Below are 27,285 nucleotides of genomic sequence, written 5' to 3' on the forward strand. Positions count from 1 at the left end.
AGCTTATGAATTTCAAGTTGGAAGTATTTATGTAGTCATGTACATGTTCTCCCTAAATTTTAGGGGTCTAGGATGAGTTTATTTGAGTTGTAATTAGATTAACTCAGTTTATTTAGTTATGGTTAGTTAAATTATTTCTAATTGTTTGTGGAAGTAATAGAGGACTAATAGTCAATTGGTGAACTGGTGCATTCACAAGTGTTACTCCAGTTAACTGAAGATTCCCTCATGAGAAATGCATACATGTCAATTCAAAGAAAGACCCAGTTGAGACTAGAGTGCAGGGACAATGTACTATCAGTTGTATGATTTACTGAGTGTTGGGTGATAATAGGTGCCTTTTAAAACTCCTAATTATCCTCACATTAATTATCAATCTGGGCAAGTCCTCTTATTTCAAGAGTGTACACAATATGTGGCTGCTATTTAATTCAGAGAGTAATGTTTCCTAAATTGCAGTATAGATCTTTAAATACAAGAGTAAACAGATGCATCTAATAAATTCCAACAGAAATCATTAAAGGGAATATAACAACTGAACTTCAAGACTCAATCTTCTACCGAAATCATAATCAATTCTTACTCAAGCAATTCAACTAGCAATGGCATCAGCTGAGAGTACAGTAGCAATAACTCGTCTCTTCTGAACTGATTTAATCTAAATCAAACTCACTCTTCAGTAAATAATCTAAACAACAATGATATCAATCTGAGAGTCCAACAACGATAGTTAATACTCTTTACAGTTGATTAAATCAAGTGGAATATTTATCTAAGTGACGTAATCCAAAATGAAAGTGAACTGAATCAACTACAATACTGTAAATCATATAAAACAAAGATATTCTGTCAACACCAGAAAGTAATAAACAACAAAGGAGATAAAATCATAGAAAGAAAGAATACTATCAAAGATCACACTTGCGAGAATTAGAAATGTATGACACGAAGAAAGTAGTTGAATTGACCAGAGGCCAGGCCCTTAGCCGCCGGCGAACACTGCTAAGTTACTTTAGATAACTTGAGAGAACAACAACTTCACTTATGTATTAATCATCGAATATAAGTAGCATTACAATATCACTATTTTCTCTTAACAACGAGAGTCTGTAATTAAAATTACAAATTCAATAAAAATAGAGATTCCTCCCTTTCTTTTTACAATCATCTCCTTTTATAATCAGAAAGGATAAAAAATAAATGGTAAATGTGATCACTCAGGATCTTCCGATCCTGAGGGATTCGCAACCGATTTCCAATTTTAGACATCCTTTCCTTTCTCACACTGATTCTCTTGATTTGTCTTTAGCCTTGACAGTAACCGCCGCATTCCTTCCTTGGCTTGTTAATTTTTGTTGTTCCTTCATTAGGGAACAACATTTGTCCCTTTTGTTGTTTTCTTGCATAAAGAAGGGTAATAATTAGCTAAGTCGTAACTGCAGATAATTCCTTCATTTCTTACCATAATTCTTTAATATATTAACACATTAGGATATATAAAAGATAAGAATAAAGGAAAAGAATGATGAGATTAATAGTAATTACATACCCATTTCATGACTCAACATACCCTCCTACTTACCCTATCTCATGTCCTCATGAAAAGTAAATAATTTTTATGCAGATCAGTTAAAGAATAAGTTGGAGAAGGAATGTCGTAAAGTGGTCTAAAACCATGGTTCTTGGCCAACAGCTCAAAGATGGGCCCTGTCTGTCCTTTGGGAAATTCGTATATAGCCCGATAACCTTTAGCAGGATACCAAATGATAGGGCTATGGAACCAACATACTAGCTAATAAGGACCTTCTCTCATAATGACATTGCTATATGTAACAAAACGGTCTGCAGCTCGCTTAAAATTTTTATAATTAAAATGCTCTCTATTCTGTACATTACTAGTGGAGACTGTCCACTTGAGCTTGGTTGCAGCCAAGGAGCTTTCATGAATGGAGAGGAAGTATTCTACTCCCTTCTGTACAATCTCTTTCCAAGTAGGCCCCAAAATTTTGATCACTCCTTCCCTTGTCATTAGGCTCTTGTGATTAGCCAGCATTTGTAAATGGTGCTTGGGTTCACCTCTAACCCAAATATCTGGCCCATGCTCTTGTCTTTGGAACACGTTATGAGCCTTGAACCATTTCAGTTGATTGACAATGAATGAGATAAAGGCTTGGAATTGAACATCCCCCACAAAAGGGTTGGGGTTCTTTTCCACCTCTTCCTCTAATACAAAATTATGTAGGTAAAATTCACAAAGTAACCTTTGAACTTTTACCCCATGTTGTTTGCAACAATTTATAAAATCCTCAATTGTTTTTAACTCGATGGGTTTTCCAGCTCTCACGGCTTTAATTTTTAAGAGCAAGTATCGTTCTAACAAAAATAAGACATAATTATTGGCAGGAAATTTGTATGCAAAACATCAATGTATAATGAACAGATAGTGTCAGTTTGACCCATGACATTCTCTAATCTGAGCTTCATTTTCTTAATTTTCTCTTTTAATTTTCAGTATTTGTCGAAGATCTCGCTCTTTGATGTATTCATGTCCCGAAGCGGCCTCTATAACTCTTGATATTTTTGCTGGGAGACAGTTTCTTGTTCAAGCCATTCCATGGCAAGCCGACCCTGTGCTAAATATTCTTGAAGATTCAATATACTGGGGTCATTGCTCGTCATGATATCTTTGGCTTGAATGGTTGTTTGAGTACTTCTGCTATGAGAAGGAATGCCTACTATCTGTGTTTCTTTATTATGGGAAGTCCAAACCTCTGTTTGGGTGGCCATGCTGCAGGAGGGTACCATCTCTGTCTGAATAACTATGTTATAAGAGGGTACAACCTTTGTCTGGGTTGCTATTTCTGCAATAATTGCATGTTGTTTCTTAATAGGTTGAGTGAGTATGGTCTGAGTTTGAGTCCTTGTAGCTCTTCTTTCATATAATTCAGTTTGAACTGTTGTGTTTACTGTCTCTGGGGTTTTGTCTGGAACCTTCCCCATTGATAATTCCTTTATCTTTTGTCTGAGCCTTTTTACCATTTTTCGAAGCCTCTATTGTTCCTTCCTAAGATTTTTAATTTTGGCCATGTAATTCTTCGAAGGAAAAACTATTCTGTTAATAGTTTCTGCTCCTAACGAGCCCGGTTTCTCATCCTCGCTCTGTTCTAAAATAACCGTGTCCCCAGATTGGTATTCATCTTCCTGGTTTATTTATACTCCTTCTATTTGGCCTGTATTCTCCGTATTTAGGCCTACTTGGCTGGGTTCTCCTGGAGGCATGTCACCAGGTTGGTTCACCTCTTCTTAAATGGGCTTTTGTGCCCGTTTCTGCTTCGCAGCTTGTATTTTCTAATAGAATTCTATCATGGCCAGAGTTCTCCATAGATTGAGTTGCTCCCAAATTAAAATTGAGTGAGCTTTCAGGTTGTATGAAATCATTCATATTGGCCAGGATCTGGGCCAATTCGATATCGTGTAATAAATCTCCTGGGGGACTTGTATTTGATGTTGAGGGGAGTCCTGATTCATTTCTTTCCTCATCTCCAGAATGCCCTATTTCTTCCTCATGGTCTGATTCAGGGTCATCCCATCCTTCTAACTGCAAATACTGCTCACTTCTTGGACTGGATAGTTCTATGGGCTGGCTAATACTACCCTAGGGATTTTTGGCCGCTCCTAAGTTTGTCCTCAGCCTGGTGGAATGTCTGCGCTTTTGGGGAATGTTTGCTGTAAGGGTAGTCCTCTTCCTTTTCGGAATAGGATTAGGTGCAGGTAGAACCAAACCTCCTTCGAGAGCAAATATTAGTTCCTCCTAGCTTGATTGCTGCTGGGTGAGGTTGTAGCTAACTATCAGCCTAATCAAACAGTGGTGGCTTACTACAGTCTCTATGTGTTGGGACCTTTTTATCCTTTCAACGGTGTCATGTAGTAGAAAATTCAAATATGCAAGTAAATTCATAAAACACTTTTGTTTCAGGACTGCTAAGAGTTTAAGTTGACGCGGCCTTACCACGTCTTTTCACCCGTCACATGTGATGTAATTCTAGATGACTCTGGCTAACTCTCCCCATGGTTCTCCAAGCAAAGATGGTCGATCGCCTTTACCTTTGATAATCAGCTCCTGTCCTTCATCCTTAAAGGCTTCGATGGCATCATACAACTTCAATATTTTATTAGCCCATTCGGGTCCTTCTGCTGGTAACTTGGATACATCAATTATCATAACATTTGATACTGTGATTTTCCTACTCCTTACAATGGATTGTCTGTTCTATAAATTTTGTAGGAATTCAATGGAAATTTCTTCGTTGGGTTGCTGAAATTGTGTGAAGTATGATATCCACCTAGCTTGGGCTAAAATTTCTCTAGCTGCATCAGAAACAACCAATATTAGCAGCTCCCTGCACACTGTTCTTCCTCCCATACTGCCTGAATTCTAAAAACAATTAGTGTGCTAGAGATAGCACAGTAATAGACAGAGCCGATTGATGGAACAACAAGTTGTTATAATGGTTATATCGAATGATACTTTAAAAGCATAAATATTGTTATCTAGAACTTTCTATTATACCACATACTCTATGATCATGGAATGTCATATTGTCCTGCAAAATCAAATAAAGAGCTAACACGCATGCATAAGTACACTAGAGGTTTCTCTTCACCCCCCTTGAAATAATAGGCTGCCTTCGACCGAATGAGTGAAGGAATAACATGTTGGTGGTGAAGTACAGGGATGATGAAAGTGGCAAGGTACGCATATTAATGAAAGGATCCCAAAAGATATCGAAGTGCTGAAATCAATGCATATAACGAGAATTATCAATAAGTGAGGAGATGTCGTGAGGTGATTCGAAAAGGAAAAAGGACAACTGACATAGGAAAGATACTTTACCGTCATCATTCCACTTAAAGCTATTATGATTGATTTTTAAAAGATATCGCATGCATAAAGGTTCAAAATAAATTAGGAACATAATCTCTCTGTAGTAAAGATAAAAAAATAAGAAAATGGAATTATAATAACTATTGATGTTGAAAATAATACCATCAACAAAGCTTATGTTGCCTATAGGCATCTATAGCCTTGACAGAGTTGCTTTCTCACCCTTTAGACCCATGATCCTTTATGTATAATTGGGGAAGTGCATTATGATATTAGAGTAGAGACCAATGTGCTGGCATGGTAACAAGATGAATACATTGCCATTCACTAGGAAGGAGTGAAAAGTGGATAGGCTGGCTCGTAATTAGACCTCTTGTTCCAAGGAATTTATTTCTTGATGCATCCATTGGATCATATCCCTAGTGTGGTGGCCATAGTGGGAATGCCACTTCACTGCTTCCTTATGATCATGGTAGGCTAGCTCGTGATGAGACCCCCTATTCTCCATCTGTAAAAATCATAGAATTGTTAATAAACATATGTATATGTTTATATATATATATATATATATATATATATATATATATATATATATATATATATATATATATATAGAATAACACTTCCTATTTATATATAGAAGGTGGCTCAACACTCCTTAAGAGTAGGGATGGCGAAAGAAGTCTGAACATATCAATAAAAAAAAAAGTATTCCCTTAACCTTATTTGATGATAATGAACAGAGAGAATTATAGGGGTTAGAAGAGAATCAGCATGGTGCAAATAATCAATCAATTCGATTTATAGTGGAAATGAGGACAGTGAAGTGATAGAGATGTTTGTGTCCTTTCTTTTTCAATCAATACAAAGCAATCTTGTTAAAGATGATAATATTCAATATATTTTCTTGTTCCAATAAACTTCAGATTTGTATCCTTACACATATATTTTTACACTTGTTCCTTATAGAGGATCATAAAGAGTGAGCAAAGGAAAAAAAGGGTGTTCTCAAACAAATATTCACAAAGTGATATTTCCTAAAGGAAACAGCAAAATAAAACCTCACACAAAAAAATGTTGTTCCTTATAGGGAACAACAAGGAAAGACACGCAAAAAGGTGTTGTTCCTTAGAGGGAACAACAGTTGTTCCTTGTAGGGAACAAAAAAGAAAATACATACGAAAATTGTTGTTCCTTAGAGGGAACAATAGTTGTTCCCTGTAGGGAACAACAAGGGAAATACATGCCAAAAAATTGTTGTTCCCTGCGGGGAACAACGAAGAAAATGCACACAAAAATTGATGTTCCTTATAGGGAACAACAGTTGTTCCCTGTAGGGAACAACAATACAAAATGCACGCCGAAACTGTTGTTCCTTAGAGGGAACAACAATTGTTCCTTAGAGGGAACAACAGTTGTCCCTTAGAGGGAATAGAAAGAAAAAAAAAATTGCACACGGAAATTGTTGTTCCTTAGAGGGAACAACAGTTCTTCCTTATAGGTAACATCAAAAAGAAGAGAGAAAAAAGAATCGCACACGAAATTGTTGTTCCTTAGAGGGAACAACTGTTGTTCCTTAGAGGGAACAACGGCTGTTCCTTAGAGGGAACAACAATTATCCTTAGAGGGAACAACAAAGAGGAAAAAATTGCACACAAAATTGTTGTTCCTTAAAGGGAACAACGGTTGTTCCTTAAAGGGAACAACGGTTGTTCCTTAGAGGGAATAGTAAAGAGAAAAAAATTGCACATGAAATTGTTGTTCCTTAGAGGGAACAATGGTTGTTCCTTAGAGGGGAACAACAAGAAGAAAATTTGCACAGAAAATTGTTGTTCCTTAGAGGGGACAATAGTTGTTCCTTAGAGGGAACAAGAACTATTCCTTAGAGGGAACAGCAAGAAGAAAATCCACACAAACATTGTTGTTCCTTAGAGGGAACAACAGTTGTTCCTTAGAGGGAACAACAATTGTTCCTTAGAGGGAACAACAAAGGAAAAATAGAAAAAAACAACTTATATACAATTTATTATACAAGCAAATTCAATCAAACAGAAAGGAAAATTTATGTACAAATTTCAAAAAAAAAAAAAAATTCTTCACTGGATTGATGCTGTGGATGGGTTTCCCTCCTCAACAAGAATTTTTATAGTGGAATCTTCTCGTAACTATTGGAAAAAGGACTCCCTGGTAAGCGGTTTGTGATAGAGGCGTACTCGATGTCCATTCGCTTTAAAAGAGTAGCCAGACTCATCAATGGTGGCTAATGTAAGGGTGCCATTATCATGCACCTCTTATATCTCATAGGGGCCTAATCATCCGGTTTGGAGTTTTCCCAGGAAATCCTGGAACCTAGAATCATACAAAAGTGCCCAATCACCTTCGTGGAATACCTTCTTCTTGATGAGGGCATCATGCCATTTCTCTCTTTGTTGTTGGATCAATGTAGTGTGCTAAAGAGATGATAGCCGGATTTCATCCAATTCATTGATTTGATGTAGCCTGTTAATCTGTGCTTCATTTAAGTCCAAGCCTACCTCCTGAGCTATCCTCAATGTTTGACTTTCAAATTCGATTGGGAAGATAGGTTCTTTTCCAAACACTAGTTGATATGGGGAATATCTCGTGGTATTTCTCCATGTCATGCGGTATTCCCACAGGGCTTTTGGAAATTGGGTAGCCCAGTCACTTCTATGTGATGCAACTGTCTTTGTGAGTATTGCCTCGGTTACTTTATTGGTACTTTCTACCTAGCCATTTACTTATGGGTGGTATGGAGTTGTGATTCTATGCATGATATGATGATTTTTTAATGTCGCAACAATATTATGGCCTATAAATTGTGGTCCTCCATCCGTGATTATTTCTCTAGGCAAGCCATATCGCATGAACAGTTCGAAAATAAAGTGGATTACTGAGTCCTCCGTTGCCCTTGGTAATGCTTCTGCCTCCACCCATTTAGTCACGTATTCTCTTGCAATTAATATGTATGTCTTTTAATTAGATGATGGGTTTATTGGACCAATAAAATCTAATGCCCATCGTTCAAAAGGTTCAATGACTAACTGTGGATGTACGGGCATCTCATCAGACTGCCCAGGGCATCCCATTATTTGGCAACTATCACATGCTTGGACAAACTTCTTGGTGTCCTTAAAAATGGTGGGCCAATAATAGCCCATCTGTAAGACTTTCTGACCAATCCTATGGTCTGCAAAATGTCCATTGCAAGGCCCATCGTGGCAAGCTTTCAGGATGTTGAAGATTTCGTCTTCCCTGACACATCTTCGAATATTGATATCGGCTCCCGTGTGAAAGAGATAGCCTCCGATCCATGAGAATTGAGTGTTGCATTGAACTATTTGTTTTCTTTCACTGGGCGTCAGGTGCTTGGGTAATTTTCCCATTGCAAGGTAGTTTGCAACATCCATGTACCACGGTGTTTTCATGGTTACAACAAATAAATGCTCATCAGGGAACTGGTCTTCTACTACTACTGAGTCATCTGTCTTTGGCATACGTGAAAGGAAGTCTGCTACTGGATTTTATTTTCCTAGTCGATCTTTGATTGTTATGTTGAATTCTTGCTCCTGGCCGAGAACTGCTCCGATGGCCCTATTTGATGCGTCGGATGAGATCTGATGGAAAATCCTAATTTGGGCCCCGTAATACTGGGGATGTTGATACAAGCCATTTTAAATCTTCAAAAGCAGTGTCACATTTGTCAGTCCACATGAAATCAATATTTCCTGTTAATGCATATAATGGTGCAGCAATTTGAGAGAAATTCTTTATAAATATACTATAATATCCAGAAAAACTCAAAAAACTACGTACCTCGGTTTATGTGGATGGGGTAGGTATTAGGAGAATTATCTGAATTTTTGCTGGATCTACCTGGATTCCAGCTACTAAGATGTAGTGACCCAGGATGAGGCCCTCGGTCATCATCATGTGGCATTTTTCATGGCTTAAATAGAGCCTAATAGCAATGCATCTTTGCAGAACTTTCTCTAGCGTTTGTAATGCCGGCTCAAAGTCATCCCCATAGGTTATAAATTCATCCATGTACACCTCAAGTCCTTTGTTTATCAGATCTGGAAAAATTCTAAGTATAGCCCTCTAGAATGTGGCAGGTGCGTTACACAATCCGAAAGGTAAGACCCTGTAAGAAAATGTCCCCCAAGGGCAGGTAAAGGTAGTCTTATCCTGGTCTTTAGGGGAAATTTGAATTTGATTGTAGCTGCTGAAGCCGTCTAGGAAATAAAAGATTTTTTTTCTTGCCAATGTGTCGAAGACCTGGTCAATGAACAGAAGGGGAAAATGGTCTTTCTGGGTGGCTTTATTAAGATCTCTATAGTCAACACATATACACCACTTTCCATTCTTTCTAGGCACCACTACTAATGGAGAGACCCATTTGCTATCAGATATAGGATAGATGAAATTTACATCTAACAGTTTTTGTAGTTCATCTTTAACAATATCTTTAAGGTGAGGGTTTAACCTCTATTGAGGTTTTCAAATGGGCCTCACATCTTTCTTTGTATAGATGTGGTGCATGCATAATTGGGGATCAATCCCTTTCATGTCTAGGTAATCCCATGCAAAAGACTCTTTATATTTTCTCAGAAGTTAAACAAGCCTTTGCTCCTGGTCATCAGTTAGGTTTTTATTGATATTTAAGGTTTTTCCTCACTCAATTTCTATGGTTTTTCTATTATAAACAGAAGTTGTTAGTATTGACTGGTCGTTAATATCTTTTAAGGGATCTTCTTTAATTTCGTTATCCAGGGCTGCTTCGATCATGTGACATTTTGGATGGGATATGGCATCTGGTTGGTTAATGTAAGTGTTAATGATGTCATCTTCTGTTTCATCCTTGAATTCAAGAGAATCTTCTATAGCTAATGTTGATCTAATGTTTTCAGTTAGATATGATACAGGTTGTTTTCTAGTTTTTATTATTGTTAAACTTGGCTGAGCTAGAGGATATAAGGCTAAATTCTTCACATTACTTCCTCTTGCTATAGTCATGCTACCTGTTCGACAGCTTATGTAAGCATCTGCGGTTGCTAGCCAAGGTCTTCCTAGAATTAGGGGATGTTCGTCTAGCCGGTTTCTAGGATTGATGATCAAAAAATCTGCTGGGTATTCCCAAGAATCTACAGACACCATTACATCCTGTAATGTGCCTTCTGGTTTGACTACTAATCGGTCAGCTAGTTCCAACAAGGTCGTGGTTGGGTCCAAGGATGTAATGCCAAGCTTTTGACAGGTTGTTGTTGTGAGAATATTGATTGCTTCTCCTAGGTCAACTAATGCATTGGGGAAGGAGCATCCATTTATTTGTACCGTGACTATAGGGTTTCCTGGGTCCTCATATTTTACTAGTGTTTCTTTGCCTGATAGTAAATCAGACAAAGTACCGACTACATGGACAATTGGAGTTGTTTTTATTGTCCTCTTCAGCTTTTTCGTACACAATTCCTTAATAGTTTTTGCATAAATTAGAATGTCTTGAATAGCCTAGAGGAGAGGTATTTTTACACACAAAATTTTCAATTCTCCCAGAAGATCAAAATTGAGATATTCGATTGAGCGGGGTATAATTAATCTCTCTGGGAATGGTGGAGAAGGGGCAATAGTTTGATTGTGAGTTTTCTGTTTAACCATATTCTCCACTTGTGGTGCTTGTTTTACAGGTAACGGATCTTAAATTTGTATATTTTTATCCCCCTCTAACTCTATTATCCGCCCAGACCTTAATTTAAGCTAATTACACTCCCTCAACTCAGTTTCTGGCTCTGGTCCTTTAATAATTTGCACAGATTGGACTGGTCTATTGTTGGGGTTCGAGTTGGGAGCTGTGGGCGTAGGTTGATCTGAGGGTTCTGTTGCAATGTGTAGGGTGCTGGAAGTGTAGGTTGAGGTAGGGGGGTTATTCCTGCTGCTGGTTTGTAGGTCTTTGCCAACTTGACTGCCAACTGTGGTTTTGTGAAGTGGAGGGTGGCCATTGAGATTGATATGCATTATTCTACTAGAATGGTGGGAAGTAAGAGGAATTTGGCCAATTGTTGTTTTGATTTGATTGGTTGGACCAAGGTGGCATAGAGAATGGTTGTTGTGACCAATTAGGAAAAGGTGGCTGGTTTTGCCACATAGCTCTTGGGTATTGTTGTGAATTATATTGCGAGGGTTGAAAGAAAGAAGATGGGTCAGTAGGTGTACCTGTTTGTCGTGGTTGCCATTGGTGACGCTGATTTAGTAGGTAGACTGGTTCTGTTTCTTCTTCTGCCTCCTTATAGACTACTTTTAACCCTGGGAGTGATGGGCAGCTTTCTGTGGTGTGATATTTGGTACATATGGCACAGGTTTGTACCATATCCAGCAGACACTCTTTGTGTCTATGCTTTTTCCTACATCAAGGACAAAATATCACCAAGTTTTATTCTACTTCAGCCTGCTTCTGCTTGGCTTGCATGATGTCTAGTTGAGTCGTCAAAGTTCCCAAGATATCTATTTTGAAATCCTTTAGCAAGTTGCTAATTTCTGCATGAGTAATGCTTCCGCCAGAGATTTTTCTCTCCTTGATGGTCATGTCGCGTTCTACTGGTTTCAATCTCGTACTGCCTCTTGAGCACCTGATACACAATTTAATAATATCATCATAGTATTCTTGATATATATCACCTTTACCCATAATATTTAATGTTTCTATCCATTGTTCTTTCATCCCTTTAATCAATGTAGTTTTTAGCACATTATTAGGCAAAGGCAGATTTGTGTAGGGAGACTTTTGGAGGTTATATTGGAAGCACTCCACATACTCTTCCAATGTTTCACTGGGTCTTGCCACCATTTGGAATATTTCATCTTTCAATTCCCTAGATCTGCAATAGTCTTGATATTTTTTAAGCAAATCATTTTTCATTTGATCCCAATCATTTATGGTCCCTCCACCTAGTCCCATAAACCAACGCAAGGCTACTCCTTTTAATGTGGAGGGAAACAACTTTAGCTTCTTGGGGTCCGTGGTGTAATCATAACCCCGACATAATACATCAAATTCAAACAGGAATTCATCTGGATCCTTTGATGTGAGTCCATGAAAAGTGGGAATATTTTGCAGAGGGATAGCTTTCATGGGTGTGTTGAAAGCTGTGTCAACAATGGGATACTGCAATGCGAAGGTTTGGGGTGCTTGTGGATTTTTGGCCATTTGATCAAATATATGCGAGTACCCTTCCAGGATTTCTGGAGCTAGAGAGTTATGTCTAGAAGGGTTGGAAATGATCTTAACAACACTCCCTCGGTTTGGGATACTGGGTGTTCCTTGTTGAATTATTCCTTGAGGGGATCTTGGTTCCTTTGTTTCCCCTGTTTCTCCTCCTCCTTCACGAATATTACAAGAATTCCCTTCTTGTGAGGGACTTGGGAGCGAATTTTCAATATCTTGAAAACTCTGCTTAGTTCCTTCTATTTATTATGGACCTTAGCGTAGGCTACAGATGGTGACCCTGTGGCCCGAAGGGAGACAATAGGTTTTCTGGAAGCAACTATCTGAGGACCTACCAATGGCTGAGATTTGGATTTCTTTATGATGTCGTCTATGATAGTTGATCGTCCAAGGGTCACCGGTCCCTTAGATATTTCAGGTTTGGGTAGTGGAATTGGATTGTTTTCGGGTCTTTTCTTCTCAGTCATTCATGCAAACAATTCAAATGTTTATCCCTACCCTAAGTTCCTAACAATTATGCTGGAAAGCCAGCAAGGGAATAGGGATTTTACTTGCTTCGTACAACGGTTCTTACCTTCCGCTTTTAATACCTAGTTCTCTCTCAATAGACAAGCATCGAATACCTACTTTAATTTTCTGTAATTGTGCTAAAAAGCGGGTGGTGGAGCAAGCACTTTACTTTCTCGTTACGTAGGTTCTGACCTTCCTTTTTCAATACCCAATTCTTCTTCAACAACAATTATTAGATGTACATAACTCTTTATAAATGGATACACTCTCCCCAACAATGACGCCAGGGTGATAATAGGTGCCTTTTAAAACTCCTAATTATCCTCACATTAATTATCAATCTAGACAAGTCCTCTTATTTCAAGAGTGTACATAGTATGTGTCTGCTATTTAATTCAGAGAGTAATGTTTCCTAAATTTTAGTATAGATATTTAAATACAAGAGTAAACAGATGCATCTAATAAATTCCAATAGCAATCATTAAAGGGAATATAACAACTGAACTTCAAGACTCAATCTTCTACCTAAATAATAATCAATTCTAACTCAAGCAATTCGACTAGCAATGGCATCAGCTAAGAGTACAGTAGCAATAACTCGTCTCTTCTGAATTGATTTAATCTAAATAAAATTCACTCTTCAGTAAATAATCTAAACAGCAATGATATCAATCTGAGAGTGCAACAACGATAGTTAATACTCTTTACAGTTGATTAAATCAAGCAGAATATTTATCTAAGTGAATCAATCTGAAATGAAAGTGAACTGAATCAACGAAAATACTGTAAGTCATATAAAGCAAAGATATCCTGTCAGCACCGGGAAACAATAAGTGAAGGAGATAAAATCGCAGAAAGCAAAAATTCCATCAAACCATGACACTTGCAAGAATTGGAAATGTATGACACAAAGAAAGCAGTTGAATCCACCACAAGCCAAGCCCTTAGCTACCAGTGAAGACTGGTAAGTTACTTCATATAGCTTGAGGGAACAACAACTTCACTTATGTATTAATCATCAAATATAAGTAGCATTACAATATCACTGTGTTCTCTTAATAGCGAGAGTCTGTAATTAAAATTACAAATTCAATAACAACAGAGATTCCTCCCTTTCTTTTTACAATCGTCTCCTTTTATAATCAGAAAGGGTAAAAGATAAATGGTAAATGTGATCCCTCAAGATCTCCCGATCCTGAGGGATTCACAACCGATTTCCAACTTCAGACATCCTTTCCTTTCTCATGCTGATTCTCCTAATTCGTCTTTAGCCTTGACTGTAATGGCCACATTCCTTCCTTAGCTTGTTGATTTTTGCTATTCCTTCATTAGGGAACAAAATTTGTCCCTTTTGTTGTTTTCCTACATAAAGAAGGGTAATAATTAGCTAAGTCGTAACTGTAGATAATTCCTTCATTTCTTACCATAATTATTTAATATATTAACACATTAGGATATAGAAAAGATAAGAATAAAGGAAAAGAATGATGAGATTAATAGTAATTACATACCCATTTGATGACTCAACACTGAGTTTTAAATATCATGCATGCAATCAGAGAAGGAACTATGTTTGGATTGCGCAGTTTTGGAAGCATGAATTTTTTAAATACAAGCTATTCATCCTAGGAATTATGCAAGAGAATAGGGGCTTGGCAAACAGTGGAAATTGTCTAAGTGTTGGCTAAGAGCGGGCTTGTGAGGTAGAGAGTTGAGAATACTTGTGTGGAATTGTTCTTGTGAGAACAAGCTTTGTATCTTGACTCATATTTCTGATTAATACAATACAAATAGTTGGGGTTTTGAGTAGTGGATTTCCCCAGAGAAACTTATTGTGTTATGTCCCATTGATTTATCCTCTTCTTGTTCATATTGTTTTTCATCGATCATTTTGCTTTCGTTGGTTGAAAGTAGAAGTCAATTCTTGTCTTTTGCTTAAGTACATTGCATGAGCTTGTGAATATACAGGAAAATCTACAATGTCAATCTCACTTCCTTTCCATTTGACTCTTCCTCTGACTTTTGGCGAGGAGTGTTAAGATGACATCATGTAAACTTGCAACATGATTTGTGGTTTTATTAACAATAGCTCTTCTTTCTAACATTTTTAGTTTATCTTTTCCCACAATATCTTCCACTTGGTCCCAATCTGATGCTTTAAAATATGAACAGATATCTAAAAATGAATCTTTGAAATAATGCAGAAGAGCATCGTAGGAAAAGGCATAGCACATCTCTTGAAACTCATCACTTGTTAATTTATCCTTCTTTTGAATTAGTGTAGAATAAGCTTCCTCTTTATTATCAACACAACCTATGAATGGTGCTATTAATGTCAACATGAGTGGATTTTTGCCATATATTTGTATGATCTCATCGAATTGTGTATGTTATGCAACCAGCACACACAAAGATAGAAAATATAGATCAACGACTTCAAAATCAACCTCTCTGAGGGGGAAACCTCCTTTACATTACACAAATGAACAATTCTTGGATGATTCAAATGACAAAACCTTCTTTCTATATATAGGAGTCTAAGGGGTCACAATATAATCAAAGCTGAAATAACAATAATAATGTAAGGGAACAACAATAACAATAGTGGCCCCCTATGGGGTACAATAATAACAATATGGGGACAGCATGGGCACAACAATAACAATAAGGGCTACAATGACAATAATAATGGGGGATTACACTAGTATTATAGGACCTAACATACTCCTCTCCTTCAAAAAAGTGTTGTCCTCAACGCTTGAGTAGTTCTAGATGTTTCTGTATAAAGTTGTCATCCTCCCATGTGGAATCTTCAACGGGTAAGTTCTTCCACTTGATGAGATACTTTGAAATTGATTGATTTCGTAGCTGTCGAGTTCTTGTTTTTTTGATTGCTTTAGGTTCCAATATGATTTTTCCTTCCTCGTCAAGTTCTGACAATATTGTTTGAACTGGGAGCTTGTCGCCTATAACTTTTTTTAAGCATGAAACATGGAGAACTGGGTGCACTCGGGAAGATGTAGGAAGCTCTAATTTGTATGCCATAGTATTGATTGTAAGGAAATCCATTTTATGGTATTATGCACCAGAAAAAAAAATAAAATAAATAAATAAATAAATAAATAAAAATAAAAATAAAAATCATTCATGGAATCATTTGCATAAGGGAATGAAGGAAATTATCAAATAACACCTTGCTTGGACCATAATAATTTGGTGATAATTTATTATCGTTCTTAGCTTGCTTGAGGGACATTTTTTTGTATGGTTGTAGTCGTAGAAATACCCAATCACTTACATCAAAACTTCTTTCGCTGTGATGCAGATTTGCCTGTTGTTTCATTCTATTATGTGCGAAAGTGAAGTTATCACTTAAGAGTTAAAGAAATTGTTGTTGATGCTTGATGTGATCTTCCACTACTTGAACCTTAGAATTTTCTCGTAAAGATGATGTGATGGATGGTGGATGATATCCATAAAGTGCCATAAATGGGGTCATTTCTGCTGTGGTATGGAAGGAAGTGTTATACCACCATTCAGCCAGAGGCAACCACTTAACCCATCATTAGTGAATTTTTGAGGTCTAAAATGGGCCTCCTAAGGAAATTATAAAATAATAGTGGAAATAATAAAATAATATTAGATTACATCATCGAATTTTGGAGCGAGAAAAGACAAAACTATTTTTTCAACTCATATTTTCAACTTATCTCCATATGGGTTTACTCAAATTTTGAGCGGAAACACTCATTGGATGCATAATTTGATTCATCATCCAAGGAGTACTCGTGTTTCATACTTTCAATGGACCCTACTACACGAAAAATGAGAAATACATGAAAAATGTGATTGCAATAACATTTTTTCATGTATTTCTCATTTTGTATGCAGCAGGGTCCATCAAAAGTGTGAAACATGGGTACTTCTTGGTTGAGGAATTAAATTTTTCATCCAACGAGTACTTCCTCTCGAAATTTGAGTAAACACTTAGGGAGATAAGTTGAAAATACGAGTTGAAAAAGTAGTTCTATTATTTTATTATTTTTAATCTTTATACTTTTTTACTCCAAAAATGGTGAATTATCCCCCATGGTTGACATCACCATCTTGAATCCTATTGGTTCTTATAAATTTTATTTTGGTTGTACATTTTTCTTGGGAGGCCCATTTTAGACCTCAAAAATCCCCTAATGTGTGTATATTTATCAGTTACAAAGCAACGGAGGTATCCTTCCAAACATTTGTTCACTATCTCAATTAGCCTATCAGATTGAGGATGATAAGATGAGATATGAACTAACTAAGTACCTAAACAAGAAAATAATTCCATCCAAAAATTTATAGTGAAAATGGGATCTACGTCGCTTACAATAATCTTTGGGTTTCCATGTATCTTTTGTATTGTTTCCATAAATGCGGTAGCAACTGTACTAGCTTTAAATGGATGAGATAATGCACAAAAGTGTGCGTACTTGGTAAGTCTATCAACTACCACCATGATGACACTCTTTCCTTCAGACTTGTGTAGACCCGTGATAAAATCCATTGAAACCTCCTTCCAATGTTGACTTGGAATGGATAAAGGTTGTAACAGACCCATGGTCTTAATTGTTTCAACTTTATTTCATTGGCAAACCAAACATTTTTCCACAAACTTTTGAATATAAGATTTAAGGCAATCCAAAAAACAATCCTTCTTAACCCCGTGGTAAGTTTTTAAAAATCCTGAGTAACCTCCTAATGGAGAGGTGTGCAATTCAAGAAGAATTTTTTGTTTGAGTTGGGAATTCTTACAGAGGTATAAGCGGTCTTTGTCCCATAACGAATAATTTTTCTAGATAAATGCGTCAGATGTACTGAGATCTTGTTGCAACTTTTGAATGAGTTCCCACACTTCTTCATCATTCTTCCATTCATCCCTTGCTTCATTTATCCAATCTAGTTGGATAATAGAAATGGCACAAAACAAAGCTTCTGCATCCTCATCCTTTCTTGAGAGTGCATCTGCAACAACATTTTACTTCCTTTTTTTGTAGATGATTTTAAAGTCATATCCCAACATCTTTGTGATCCATTTTTGTTGCTCTTCTGAAGATAATCTTTGTTCTAAAAATTATTTAAGACTATCATGATCCATTTTTACCTTGAAGTGCCTTCCCGTTAGGTAAGGTTTCCATTTCTTAAGTGGATGTAGTATTGCCAACATTTCCTTCTCATAAACATCTTTGTGTAAATAGTTTCCTTTGATTGTACGACTTTCAAAATAAATGGGTCTTCCTTCTTGCATTAAAACAACACCAATTCCATTTCCCGAGGCATCACATTCCACAATAAAGGTTTTTGTAAACTCTGGCATAGCTAATACCGATTCTTGGCACATTGCCTCTTTAAGATGTTCAAAGGCCATCATTTCTTCTAGAGTCCAAGAAAATGCATCTTTCTTGAGTAATGTTGTTAGAGGTGCTGCTATTCTCCCATAATTGCTAACAAACTTGTGACAATACCCTGTCAACCCGAGAAATCCTCATAGATGCTTTATGGATGTGGGAAGTTTCCATTCCTTAATGGATTTAATTTTTCTAGGGTCTACCTTAACACCTTCATGAGATACAATATGACCCAGATATTCCACCTCTTGTACTCCAAAGAAACATTTGGAGGTTTTTGCATATAATTTTTTCTCCTCCAATAGTTTGAGCACCCTGTCAACATGTTGAACATGATCCTTTCAAGACTTGTTGTAGATTAATATATGTTCAAAAAATACTAACACAAATTTTCTAAGGAAGGGTTTGAAAATGGAATTCATCAAACCTTGAAATGTAGAAGGTGCATTGGTAAGGCTAAAAGGCATGACCAAGAATTCATAATGACCCTCATGAGTTCTAAATGCTATTTTCAGAATGTCTTCAGTATTCATTATGATTTGATGATATCCTGAATGAATATCCAACTTTGTGAAGTAAATTTTTCCATGTAATTCATCCAATAATTCATCAATGACTAGAATGGGAAATTTATCTTTAATAGTGATCTTGTTGAACTCCCTATAATCCAGACACATGCGCCATGGCACCAATACTACTCGAGCAAATAAAGAACTTTGACTAGGTTGAACTATACCAACCTTTAGCATTTCTGTAACCATGTGTTCAATTTCACTCTTTTGGGCATAGGGATATCTATAAGGCCTAACGTTTGGAGGAACACTTCCTAGAATCAAATGAATAGCATGGTCATGATCACGAATAGGTGGGATGATTTTGGGAGTCTCAAATACCTTGGAATGATTGTCCAATACTTTTTGGAGATCTGGAGAAATATATGATTTCGATTTGGGAACCTCTAGTGAACATAATTATGTAATTATGCCATGTTGTTCTCTCTTTAGAATCTTTGTCATGCCATTAGAGTTGATTATCTTTCCCGGTTTCCCTGCAATACCCCTTAATTCTACTTCCTTTCCTTCCCAAAAAAAATTCAAGAATCAACACCGCCCATTAGAATGGAAAGAATTGGACTATTCAATACATATTCTCCCATGGATAACTTGATATTATGGAATTTTCCAGAGAAATTTATGGTTCCTCCATTTTCAACCATCACTCGACACTCTGGTGATAGATATAAGAAGCAATTCAATTCCTAGGTTATCTTACAATAAATAAAATTATGGGTACTACTCGAATCAATCAACACTATTACCTTTTTCTTCTTGATATGTCCTTCTGTCTTGAGAGTTTGAGGAGTGGTAATTCCTGCCAATGCATTACAAGATATGGTTGGATTCATTTCTTCTTTCTCTAGGGTTGTTTCTTGGTGTATTTCCTCTCTTTTTTATGTTTCTTGTTCCTTTTCTTCCTCCTCTTCACAATCTATGTAAAATAATTTCTTCTCAACACACTTATGATCTTTAGTGTATTTTCTATCACAACTATAACAAAGCCCTTTTGCTCTTTTTTCTTCCAATTTTTGTGGTGTCAACCTTGTAGGTTGTGGAATGTCAGGGGCAGAAACACTTCTAGCTTTATAGATGTGAGTGGTAGGATTCCTTGTTTCCATAATTTTGCCTTCATTTCTTCTTGCCAACCTGAATGCTTTTTCCAATGAATTAGGTTCCAAAAGGCGAGCCTCATGTTGGATGTTATCCTTTAAGGTCCCTGTGAACACATCAAGCCTACACTCCTTTGGAATATCATTTACCCTTATATTCAATTTTTGTAATTCCTCAATTTGCTCCACCATTGAATTCTTTTGTTTCAGATTTATCAATTGACTAAAGAAGGTGTTGCTCTTTGTATCCTCATAATGTGCCATCATTTCCTCTGTAAAAATTGACCAAGTGATAGTTTTTTCTTACGAGAGCAAAGTCATCGATACCTTACAAACTGATTGGGTTCCAAATATAAAGTTGCAATGTGTACCTTTTGTGTGTTTTTCACATTATGGAGATTGAAATATTTCTCAATTTGTAGTATCCATGTTACAAGATCTTTGCCATCAAACTTCCTCATATTGATCTTTGGAACATTGTGGCTCTTTGATCCAATTTTAGAGTTTATGAAATCACGATTAACATTTATGGAGATCTCATCATGAGTTTCATTTAATAACTTTTCACCATTAGGAATCATTTCTTGTAGAAACCTTGTCAAACCTTCCTTGAAACCTTCCGTGTCTACTTTTAAGCCATTCTTAAAATCTTCCATATTATCTTTAATGTCAACCATATTAGCTTTCATGTAATCCATATTAGCTTTCATGCCATTCTTCAATCCTTCCATGTCTGATTTTAAGCTATTCTTCAAACCATCCATCTTAGATTCAATTTCATTTTTGGTTACTCTGTGAGAGTGAAAAATGTTGCACTTGGCCTTGTAATTTTGATATATCATGTTGCATTTCTTCTTCTTATTCATGCATCATAGGAAAATTTTTTGGGTTGCTTATTAGTTGTTTCCATTTTATTTCTTTGGGGGATCAATTAATGAGTATTATGCCTCACTATGGCCTTGAATCACTTTAAATTATTTTTTCAAACAAAACTTAGCAAATTTTAAAAAAATACACACTTAATTTTTTCTTTGTAGGAACTCGATATTGAATCTGTTGTATGTCTGTAATGGAAGATCTCCAAGATCTGAAAGTTCATCCTGTGGTATCCATTTGAGTCCTCTTTCCAACCCCACAAGTCTGATTGAAATTGGATTCTCCAAGAAAGTGTTGTGCCCAATCTCCCACAATGGCCTGATTATATATTGGTTCAGTAGAGCGAACTGTTACTAAGTGCCATGTGTCACTGTTTCGACCTTTGGACCTGGAAACGATACCCAACAAACTAAATTTTGTCCTCTTTCTGTAACTTCTTACAAAATTTTAATCTGATGCCTAGACAGAAAGTTGTGATGATTTTCCCAAGGTCACCTGTTTTCAATGGAATTTGGGAGCCTATAAAAACCCTAACTTCCTTGGCTCATATCTCCGAAAATATAGTGAGACAAGATATGAAATTCAGACATGGAATTCATCGAGATTTTTCCTCAAATGGTTTTTGGTTTCAGCTTCTAACTCTTCGTAGAAAAACGTTATAGCGGACATTCCACGAGGACCTGTTTGAAGCAGCGAAACCCTAGAATCCAAAGCTCTGAAGCATAGTGTTATGCAACCAGCTCACAAAAAGATAGAAAAGATAGATCAAAGACTTCAAAATCAACCTATTTTAGAGGGAAAACCCCTTTAAATTACACAAATTAACAATTCTTGGATGATTCAAATGAAAATACCTTCTTTCTATATATAGAAGTCTAAGGGGTCACAATATAATCAGAGCCGACATAACAATAATAATGTAAGGGCACAACAATAACAATAGTGGGCTTCGATGGGACACAATAATAACAATATGGGGACAACATGGGCACAAAAATAACAATAAGGGATGCAATGACAATAATAATGGGGGAATACACTAGTATTATAGGGACCTAACAGTGTATCATTTATTCCTTCCTCTATTTCCATCTTTAGGATGAGCATTGCTTCTTGATGTTGAATTCCCTTCATGGTATAGATTTCGAGTTGTGTAAACATTGGGAAAGAATTCTTCACATTTTTGTTACATGTAGTAAGGAGAACCCTCACCTTCTTTGACATACTCATATGCTGTGGAAAAATATTTTTATGCACATCTCCTTCCAAAATGTTATCAATGTAAATAAATGCATCAAATAGTCCTAACATGATTTCCAACTCTTGCTGTCCATCCTCATGCTTTTCAATATCTCGAATAGACTCCTTGGATCCCATCAAATGTTTTAATACATTTCTATGCAAATCTACTATATTAGGTTTAGACTGTATATCTTGAAACAGTCGAACGTGAGCATATGTGAATCCTCCTCCAACTTGTGAAAAGATCGCATCTCAGAGGGTGGTCTTACTTATCCCTCCAAAGCCATGGAGGATAGTTGTGACAAAATTCTTTTCACTTTCACATTCCAGAAGATTAAGAGCCTTTGTAATCGACTTATCGATTCCAACTGTTGCAACAATAATCAACACCATATCCATATTTTAAGGTTATTCATAATAAAATACTAGCACAACCACATTTACCGATGTGGTTGATATATGTCGATAGGCCTATATCAACCACATATACAACGGCATTAGTAAATGTGGTTGATAGCTGATAGGCATTTATCAATCACATTAATAATTATTATATGTATAGTGTTAATGTGGCTATTCGAGAATGACTATTTGTACTTATTAATAACTATATAAATAATAACAACACACACACACACACACACACACACACACACACACACACATATATATATGCACACACAACAAAATTAACATAATATAATAATAGTATATGGTTATTACTAATAATACTTATTTATTTCTCACCATTATCTTAATGATTAATATACATTTATTAACATATTAATATAACTATCAATATCTTTTATATATACTTAGATTATAATCACAATATTAATAATATTGACCCATATATAAATAATATAGTATATTAATAATATTAACTATATTAATAGAGATTAATAAACCAAAGTGTCCAATAATATTATAAACTCAAGGGATTAATATTATAAACCCAAGGGAACAATATTAAACCCTAAGATTTATATTGTAAGCACAAATGATTATAAACCCTAGCATTAATATTATAAATCCAAGAGATTAAAAACCCTAGGATTAATATTATAAACCCTACAATTATAAATCTTAAGATTATAAACCTAAGAGATTAATATTTGAAATCCAATGGATTAATATATAAACCCTACTATTATAAGCCTTAAGAGAATATTAAACCTTAAGATTAATAAAAATAAACCCAAGGGATTAATATTATAAACCCTTGGGAATAATAGACCCAAGGGGTTAATATTATAAACCCAAGGGATAAATATTATAAACCTTTAGGATTAGTAAACCCAATAGATTAATAAACCTAAGGGATTAATATTAATATTATAAACCCTAAAATTATAAAATCCAATATTATAAACCCCAATATTAAAAATCCAACATTTCAAACCCTTACACTAAATGTGATATTATAAATCCAATATTAAAAACCCCAATATTATAAACTCGAAGGATTAATATTATAAATCCGAGGGGAAATAAACCCAAGGAATTAATATTATAGACCCAAGATTATAAACCCTAGTGTTAGACCCAGAATTATCATTATAAACCCTATGATTATAAATCTTAAGAATATAAACCCAAGATATTAATTTTATAAATGCGATAATATGACGTTGGTATTAATCACCTAAATATAAATATAAAATTTATAATTAATAATTCAAAATAATATAAATATTAATATTAAAATTAATAATCCTAAAATTAATATTAATCATTATTAAATACTTATTATTAATAATTATTATAATTATTGTTGTTAAAAGGGATAAATATTATAAACCAAAGAGATTAATAAACCCAAGGGATTATTTATATTAAAAAACAAATATATTAATGCAGTGGCAAGAGGGGGAGGGATTATCATTATTTTTTTTTTGGTCAAGTAAGAATGGAGCCTTCTATTAACTGTACAAGTACATTACATATGTTACACGTCTTTGCAAGTGCAAAGACCCAAACAAGAACCAGCCTATTGTGGGATTGCCAACAACAGGAAAAACAAAGCCAGGATCAAACCAATACTCACAGATTTCCAAAAACTTGTAAACAGGAAGGAGTGTTAAACTCCCAAGGGCTCTCTGTCATCCACTGACAACTTTAGAGCTTCCGCTAAGCTAACAAACCCCTCCAAAAGTTGTAGAGTTCCGCTAAACTTCCACTAATCCAGACCTGACGGTAACACAAACCACAGTTTAAAAAATTTAAATCCACCCCTCTAAAGAAACAACGACACTTCTTCACCGTTGATCTATCCAAGATCCAATGGTCACAACACTTCCCGACTTCGAAACATGCTCCTCATCTGTCAACCGTCGATCTCGCTCCACCAAATCTAACGGCTCACACGTATTTCAGTCGGTTAACTTGCACACTTCAAATCCACCCGAAAAGCGGTTTCCCTCTCTCACCTCGCTGATACGTGTCATTGAGTGAATGGAATCAGAGCCAACCGGGAAATACCATTTACGACTTTTCCTCTGCCCAAAATCCACTTGTGGGTTTCCCAACCCGTTTCTACTACTCCGGACCCGACGGTAGCTCAAACCAAAATTTTTAAAAGTTTGAAATCCACCCTTCTAAAGAATCGTCGGCCCTTCTACACCATTGATCTATTCAAGATCCAACGGTCAAAACACTTCCCGACTTTGAAACAAGCTCCTCATCTGTCAACCGTTGATCTCGCTCCACCAGATCTAAAGGATCACATCTATTTTGGCTGGTTAACTTGCGCACTCCAAATCTGCTCGAAAAGCGGTTTCCCTCTCTCACTTCGCTGTTACGTGTCACTATTTGTATGGAATCAGAGCCAATGGGGAAATATGCTTATGGCCTTTCCTCAGCCTGAAATCCACTTGAGGGTTTCTCCAACCCACTACTTCTCGTTAACCATCGGGTAACTCCCTCGCCTAAACCCCATAGATCAGACTCAACCAAGATCTATCGGTCCAAAATCAATCTCCACACCACTGTATCCTTGGTATTCCTCCGCTGATCTTGACCGTCTGCTCAAATCCGTTGGAATACTGATGCCAATACTATTTTCGCACTGTTGCCACTCAATAAGCAAACAATTTAAGCATCCATGCACTCCCGACTATCTCTTGAGCCTCATCAAGCTAGCATGCTGATATAACAATCCCTATCTTTGGCAGCCTGACAGAGGAAATCCTCTAATAGTTTGCTTGGGGGTATCATCTCCCAAACGTGTCGAGTGTCCCTTTCCTTACTGATCACTCCTTCATTCGCCAGCCGATCAGCTAACATATTAGATTTTCTTTTCACATGGACAAAGTGTACAGTTTTTAAGGTTTGCAGATGGGTATAAATATAGAGAAAGACCTAAGATAGCCTCCAATGTTTTGACACTTTATTCGGTGTCGTCCCATTGCATATTTTCTTGGCCGCTCTAATAATCAACTTTGAATCTGCTTCAATGATGACATTATGTGAATTTGGGTCCACCAAGATTTCCAAGCATTGCTCTAAGGCCATGAGTTCCGCCATGTTATTAGTGGCCTTCCCCAAGTGGCCATGAAAGATCTCCTTTATTCGTCCTTGTTCATCTCTTATAACACCCCCAAAACTAGCTAACCGTGGGTTGGCCTTAGATGCTCCATCTATATTGACTTTTAGGAAACCATGTGGAGGAGGCTTCCAAATATTTATATCTACATTTATTTGGCTCACACCCTTAATTATGCCCTGTGGGCCTATAGATTGGAGACCCAAAAGCAGTAGTATACAAACGTCTTGGGGCAGAGGACGGTCCTTGGGAAGTTTCCACAACAAGCTTCTGATTGTGTCTTTGAGGTGCCTTAAAATTTGATCAATTATATGTTGGGGCTTGCTTTCTTTGTTCTTGAAGATCCTAATATTAAATTCTTTCCAAACATCCTAGATAACAAAGCCTGGAACAAGAGTCCAGGCTTTGTTGATGATTTCACTCCCTAAGAAGTTTTTCCTCCAATTCTTCAAAGTGTTGGAGATGCTAACTCTCTCCCTATCAATGTGCTTAAAGATTGAAGCCACCCATTCCCACACGGTAGAGGTGAAAGGGTAGAGATTGAGAAGGTGATCCATCGTTTCCTCTTGTAAGCCACATAGGTAACATTTGGATGGGCCAGTGAAGCCTTTTTTCCGGAGATTTTACCAAGTTAAAATTTTCCTTTGATGAACTAGCCAAATGAATAACTTTATTTTCATCTAGTGGGGGCTCTGCCAAAGAGTCTTCCAAACTTGATCAACGTTTTGGTAGTTAAACCATGTTATTACTTGTTTAGCTTTATTAAGGTTGAAGTTTCCTTCGGTGTTCCTTCCCCATCTTAGTTGGTCAGGCAAGGAGGATACCAAAATCCTCTTATGTTCTAGCTCCTGAGCAAGAGAATCTGCCTGGGCCTTCAGAGGGCTCTCTTCACTGTGGCCTAGATCCTTCCAAATTCTCCATTTTCCATTATTCCTTACCTGGTCCTAGAAGTCATTTACCATGAGTAGACCTTTATTATCAGTATCATGCTTAAGAGCTGCTAATTCATCCTTATACACATTGGGTTCCTGTTTCCAATTATCCTCCCAAAACCGAGTGAGGTTCCCATCTCGAATCTCCTAGAAACTGTGCCGTTGAACAATACCTTTATTTTCCCAGGAAAGGTTCCAAATGTGGGAGCCCTTAATATGCCCTGAAATTCGAATGTGATCCTTCTCCTGCCAATTCTTGGCATATTTTTGTTTCCAAAGCTTGGCCCAAGGGGTTGTCGATTCCTTGATCCACCTCCACCAGAGTTTAGCTCCCGAAACTCTGTTGAGAGTTTCAGGGTCATGAAGCCCCAAACCACCATGGCTCTTGGGTTTGCAGATCTTGTCCCAGGCCACTAGAACCCATTTCTTTTTCTCTTCTCCTCTGTCCCATAGAAAATCCCTTTGAATGCTCCTGATCTGATGCTGAACCCCTTTAGGTGCAAGAAGAGCTGAGAACATGAAAATGGGAATTGCCTACAAGACAGCCTATGTGAGCACAAGGTGCCCTACCAAATTTAAAGACCTACATGTCCATTTTCTAATCTTGTCTAGAAGTTTATTTATTATTGACTCCCAAACTCCATTTCTTAGAGGCTTGTCTATGAGAGGTATGCCCAGATACTTGGAAGGTAACCAGTCCCTTTGAAACCCAAGAATCCTGGTGATGTTTCTCTGAATAGCAATGTCAGTGTTAAAGAAAAAAACCTTTGATTTGTTGAGGCTTACCTCTATGCCAGCTTCCATAGCAAAGTCATTTAAGATTTGTTTGATCACTCTGGCTTCCCTGACTGTGGGTATTCCCTGCAACATTGTGTCATCCAAAAATTGTTGATGAGTATTTGCCTCTCCATCCAAGGTGAGTTTTATACACTGGATTCTTCCTTCATCATTTTCCATTTTAATCACTCTACCTATCCCTTCCATCATGAGGACAAAGAGGAAGGAT

The sequence above is a fragment of the Pinus tabuliformis genome, chromosome 2_1 (assembly GCF_031772625.1).
Source record: "Pinus tabuliformis cultivar Carrire ecotype Pingquan chromosome 2_1, CPIR1, whole genome shotgun sequence".
Classification (NCBI taxonomy): domain Eukaryota; kingdom Viridiplantae; phylum Streptophyta; class Pinopsida; order Pinales; family Pinaceae; genus Pinus; species Pinus tabuliformis.